This window comes from Oncorhynchus tshawytscha, linkage group LG13 (genome assembly GCF_018296145.1).
Source record: "Oncorhynchus tshawytscha isolate Ot180627B linkage group LG13, Otsh_v2.0, whole genome shotgun sequence".
NCBI classification, from domain to species: Eukaryota; Metazoa; Chordata; class Actinopteri; order Salmoniformes; family Salmonidae; genus Oncorhynchus; species Oncorhynchus tshawytscha.
In genome coordinates, this window is record NC_056441.1 from 4,384,830 (window position 1) to 4,391,168 (window position 6,339).

Genomic DNA, 6,339 nt, shown 5'->3' on the forward strand with positions numbered 1-6,339 from the left:
GAGAAAGAGGAAGAAAGATAGAGAGAGAGAGGAAGAAAGAGAGAGAGAGAGGAAGAAAGAGAGAGAGAGAGGAAGAAAGATAGAGAGAGAGAGAGGAAGAAAGAGAGAGAGAGAGGAAGAAAGAGAGAGAGAGAGGAAGAAAGAGAGAGAGAGAGGAAGAAAGATAGAGAGAGGGGAGGAGAGAAAGAGAAAGAGAGAGACAGAGATTATGTACCTACAATATGAGTCAATGTATAGGTTAAATTTGAAGCTCAATGGTAGCCTACGACCACGGCACTGACAGGCCTCAAATGTAGTGAGGAGGAAACAAGGAGAGGACAAGCACACACTGGCTAACATGTCATTCTACATGGAGACTTTACCACAACCTATTTTAATCCAGCACAAACTATCAAAATGACAGGCTGCTTTAACACTGAGAATAAAAAGGGTGTTTCACTGACTACAGTATTTTAGCAGTCAAATGGCAACTCCTGCTAAATCAAATCAAATTGTATTGGTCACATACACATATTTAGCAGATGTTATTGTGGGTGTAGCGAAATGCTTGTGAATACAACTAAATAAAACTACAAATAATTGCTGTAACCTGTAACCTGTATTTGCTGTCTGTTCTCTTCTATAGTGTAATCTCTGTGTCTACTTATACTCAATCTCTACTTCTGGTTATTACAACAGGAGTCGAATGAAACTTAACTCCTCTCAATTAAAAGATCTGAATGAAACCATTTGAACTGGTCTCTTTAAAGGTGTTTTTATGATGATGCTTTATGATATTGTCTCTAATCCTCCATCTTCACTCCTCCCTGTAGGCGAGTCTGATAAACTTTGATTTGATTTGTGTGTGTCTATTGATGACTGATTGATATGTTCATGGAGTTTCGGTGATTTATGGATGTGACTCAACGAGGGAGTTATATTACGCTTGCCCGGGTTGAACCTGGACATGGTCGTCAATCTTCGGCAAAAGCGGGGAGGGAGGAGCACTATATCAAATCAAACGGTAATCTGATCTGCTCGGTCATGTTGTCAACAACGACGCATTGTACGTCGTCCACACGCATATCATTTAAATAAAATAAATGTTTGAATTTTTAAAACTAGTTTTCCTTGGGGATTCAGCTGAAGCGTTTGTATCAAAAAGACAGAGAGAGAGACAGAGACAGAGAGAGAGAGTTTGTATTTGTACTAGTTTTCCTTGGGGATTCAGCTGAAGCGTTTGTATCAATAGCAATCGCTTTTGCATTTGAAAACTCTGAATCCTACACAACACTTCACGTGCTTACTTTTGTTTTGAGCGGGGCACCTGGCTGAAACCTGGGACGTAGCCCTTTTCCAAAACGAATTCAATCAGTTTTCACCCAATTAATACTCCTAAAACCGGATATCCTTCCACCGTCATCATTTGATTCACTCTCTCGACCAACCAGACGCATTTTACGTTGGTGTGGTTTTGACTGACAAGCAAAATGTGCCAATCCGCTTACAGAAGGCGGGTTTGATTATATTCTGTGCCGCTACAAGTTATTTTTTAAATGGTTTTCCCCCACGGCCAGGTAAATATACCTCTTCCGGGTTTGATACGTATTTATTGTGTACATGTGTGCCTTTTACTGTTGAGCGTTATGTCCATATATTCATTTGGTTTGCAGTGGTGAAACGAGTTGACTGCTGCCACAAAAAGTTACAGAAGTTAGACTTTAGCAAGACACATATAACAATGTAGCTAAGTTACAACGCAGCCTATTTCTGTATCAGCAGAGTTAAACACTGTTGCTAATGAACATGTAGGTAGCATCATCTTGGTAAATACACATCATGACAAGAGAGACAACACTACATAAAGAAAGACCTAAGACAACAACATAGCATGGCAGCAACATATGACAACAACATGGTAGCAACATATGGCAGCAGCACAACATGGTAGCAGCACAACATGGTAGCAGCACAACATATGGCAGCAGCACAACATGGTAGCAGCACAAAACAGCGTACAAACATTATTGGGCCCAGACAACAGCACAAAGGGCAAGAAGGTAGAGACAACAATACATCACTCAAAGCAGACACAACTGTCAGTAAGAGTGTCCATGATTGAGTCTTTGCATGAATGAGTGTTTGTTGCAGCTCGATCCAGTCCCTAGCTGCAGCGAACTGAAAAGAGGAGTGACCCAGGGATGTGTGTGCTTTGGGGACCTTTAACAGAAGGTGACTGGCAGAACGGGTGTTGTATGTGGAGGACAAGGGCTGCAGTAGGTATCTCAGGGGGAGTGAGGCCTAAGAGGGTTTTATAAATAAGCATCAACCAGTGGGTCTTGCGACGGGTATACAGAGATGACCAGATTACAGAGGAGTATAGAGTGCAGTGATGTACCCTATAAGAAGGGCAGATTTGGTGGCAAATCTGATGGCCAAATGGTAAAGAACATCTAGCCGCTCCAGAGCACCCTGACCTGCTGATCTATAAATGACTTCTCCGTAATTTAGCATAGGTAGGATGGTCATCTGAATCAGGGTTAGTCTGGCAGCTGGGGTGAAAGAGAAGCGATTACAATAGAGGAAACCAAGTCTAGATTTGACCTTAGCCTACAGCTTTGTGCTGAGAGAAGGACAGTGCACCGTCTAGCCATACTCTTCATTCTATAGTTTGATTTGAAATGAAGACGAAGTAGATTTTGGTTGCATATGTCCTCGACAATACACCATTCTTATTTTACTAAGATGTATTGCCTCTCCTTTAGTACAACCACTAGCAACAATTATGAGTACATGGGAAAGACTGGACCAAAGCTATTGTACTATAAAGCTATTGATTCTAAACTCTATCGGATTCTAAACTCTGTCGGATTCTAAACTCTATCGGATTCTAAACTCTATCGGATTCTAAACTCTATCGGATTCTAAACTCTATCGGATTCTAAACTCCATCGATAGTTTTGTTCAAGGTTTTAAAATAACATTTTTTTGAAGAGAAATTGCAGAAATGTGCGGGGTTTATGACTTTGTGGTTGTGGTAACTAGGGGCGACCCGCATTGCACCTTTTTGAAGTTGAGTCAGTTCTGAGTTGGTGAATTACATTTTGAATGAGAATCACAACGTAAATAAGCTTAGTTTACACAGGCATTTATTTTAACCTTAGCTAGCTACGTCCAATGGATGACATTGAGATTCTTGCCTGTTAAGTAATCTGTCTAACGTGCTCACATAACAACAGCTAGCTAACAATTTAATCCAGTGTCCAACAAGTTTATTACGTACCACTATTAGCTAGCAAGCTATTTACCTTGTGGTGTGAATCATTTTTCAGTCTAGTACCTAGCTAGCTAATTCACAGATACCTTATTGTGAACTAGCTCCAGTATATAGAAATGGCCCTCATCGCTCATGTCTGTTTACAGCCATTCATCAACAGCTGATCAAATCAAATTTTATTAGTCACATGTGCCTGCTTACAAGCCCCTAACCAACAGTGCAGTTAATTTACACACACACATATGTGTACACACATGGCCTGGCCATGCACACATATATATACATATATATATATATACTGTATGAGTAAGAATAAAAAAATAAAAGAAACAAGTAATTAAAGAGCAACAGTAAAATAACAATAGTGAAACTATACACAGGGGGTTACTGGTAACGGGGTGAATGTGCAGGGGCACCGGTTAGTCGAGGTAATTGAGGTAATATGTACATGTAGGTAGAGTTATTAAAGTGACTATGCATAGATAATAACAGAGAGTAGCAGCGACTTAAAGGGGGGGGGCAAAACAAATAGTCTGGGAAGCCATTTGATTAGATGTTCAGGAGTCTTATGGCTTGGACCTAGACTTGGACCTAGACTTGGCGCTCTGGTACCACTTGCCATGCAGTAGCAGAGAGAACAGTCTATGACTAGGGTGGCTGGAGTCTTTGACAATTTTTAGGGCCTTCCTCTGACACCGCCTGGTATAGAGGTCCTGGATCGCAGGAAGCTTGGACCCAGTAATGTACTGGGCCGTACACACTACCCTCTGTAGTGCCTTGCGGTCGGAGGCCGAGCAGTTGCCATACCAAGCAGTGATGCAACCAATGGTGCAGCTGAAGAACCTTTTGAGGATCTGAAGACCCTTGCCAAATCTTTTCAGTGTCCTGAGGGGGAATAGGTTTTATCGTTCCCTCTTCACGACTGTCTTGGAGTGCTTGGACCATATTAGTTTATTGGTGATGTGGACACCAAGCAATTTGAAGCTCTCAACCTGCTCCACTGCAGCCCCGTCGATGAGAATGGGGGCGTGCTCAGTCCTCTTTTTCCTGTAGTCCACAATGATCTCCTTTGTCTTGGTTACGTTGAGGGAGAGGTTGTTATTCTGGCACCACCCGGCCAGGTATCTGACCTCCTTCTTATAGGTTGTCTCGCCGTTGTCGGTGATCAGGCCTACCACTGTTGTGTCATCTGCAAACTTGATGATAGTGTTGGAGTCGTGCCTGGCCATGCAGTCATGAGTGAACAGGTAGCACAGTAGGGGACTGAGCACACACCCCTGAGGGACCACTGTGCTGAGGATCAGCGTGGCGGATGTGTTGTTACATACCCTAACCATCTCGAGGCGGCCCATCAGGAAGTCCAGGATCCAGATGCAGAGGGAGGGTTCTAGTCCCAGGGTCCTTAGCTTAGTGAGGAGCTTTGCGGCCACTACGGTGTTGAACGCTGAGCTGTAGTCAATGAATAGCATTCTCACATAGGTGTTCCTTTTGTCCAGATGGGAAAGGGCTGTGTGGAGTGCAATAGAGATTGCATCATCTGTGGATCTGTTTGGGCGGTATGCAAATTGGAGTGGGTTTAGGGTTCTGGGATAATGGTGTTGATGTGAGCCATGACCAGCATGATCACACAGTCTTCCGGAACAGCTGGCGCTCTCATGCATGTTCCAGTGTTATTTGCCTCAAAGCGAGCATAGAAGTTGTTTAGCTTGTCTGGTAGGCTCGTGTCACTGGGCAGATCACGCCTGTGCTTCCCTTTGTAGCCCCAGTTGTTATGTGTTCTGGATGTGCCTCCAGGACACCTACACCACCCGATGCTACAGGAAGGCCATAAAGATCATCAAGGACATCAACCACCCGAGCCACTGCCTGTTCACCCCGCTGTCATCCAGAAGGCGAGGTCAGTACAGGTGCATCAAAGCTGGGACCGAGAGACTGAAAAACAGCTTCTATCTCAAGGCCATCAGACTGTTAAACAGCCACCACTAACATTGAGTGGCTACTGCCAACACACTGTCAATGACACTGACTCTACTCCAGCCACTTTAATCATGGGAATTGATGGGAAATTATGTAAATATATCACTAGCCACTTTAAACAATGCTACCTTATATAATGTTACTTACCCTACATTGTTCATCTCATATGCATACGTTGATACTGTACTCTATATCATCGACTGCATCCTTATGTAATACATGTATCACCAGCCACTTTAACTATGCCACTTGGTTTACATACTTATCTCATATGTATATACTGTACTCGATATCATCTACTGTATCTTGCCTATGCTGCTCTGTACCATCACTCATTTATATATCCTTATGTACATATTCTTTATCCCCTTACACTGTGTATAAGACAGTAGTTTTTTTTGGAATTGTTAGTTAGATTACTTGTTCGTTATTACTGCATTGTCGGAACTAGAAGCACAAGCATTTCGCTACACTCGCATTAACATCTGCTAACCATGTGTATGTGACAAATAAAATTTGATTTGATTTGATTTGGTGGGGTACCACCTGGAGGGGTTCATCAGGGGGGGACACCACCCCTAAACCTGGGGAGGAGAAGAGCATCATGGAGCTGAGGGAGAAGAGGAAGCTGGAGGAGGAGGCAGGACGGTACAGCACCCAGGTCCTCAGTCTCAAAGAGAAGCTGGAGTTTACCCCCGCCCCAGGATCCACTGGACCACAACTACCCCGAGAAGAGCTAACCGTGTCTGGGGAGACTGAAGGACATCCATCCCCTCTAGCCATGGAGCCCTGGATCAAGGGGTGAAAGGAGTAGGGTAATGTAAACCATAGGGATTAGAGACAATATTATCCTCATTCCTAAATAATCTACACATGCTCCAGCCAAGCGTTTTCATTCATGCGTGCCCAAAAGCACGTCACCTGGACGTCATTGGCTTGGGCACCTGTGGAACTGACCTGTTTTTGAGACTGGAGGATCATAAGAGATTAAATCTTTATCTTATACAGCATGTGTCTCTCTCTCATACTCAAACATAATGGTTAGTAATTGTTCATTTTCGTAATCAGGTTCACCACATATCCCAAGAGATACCTTCCTGTAGGTT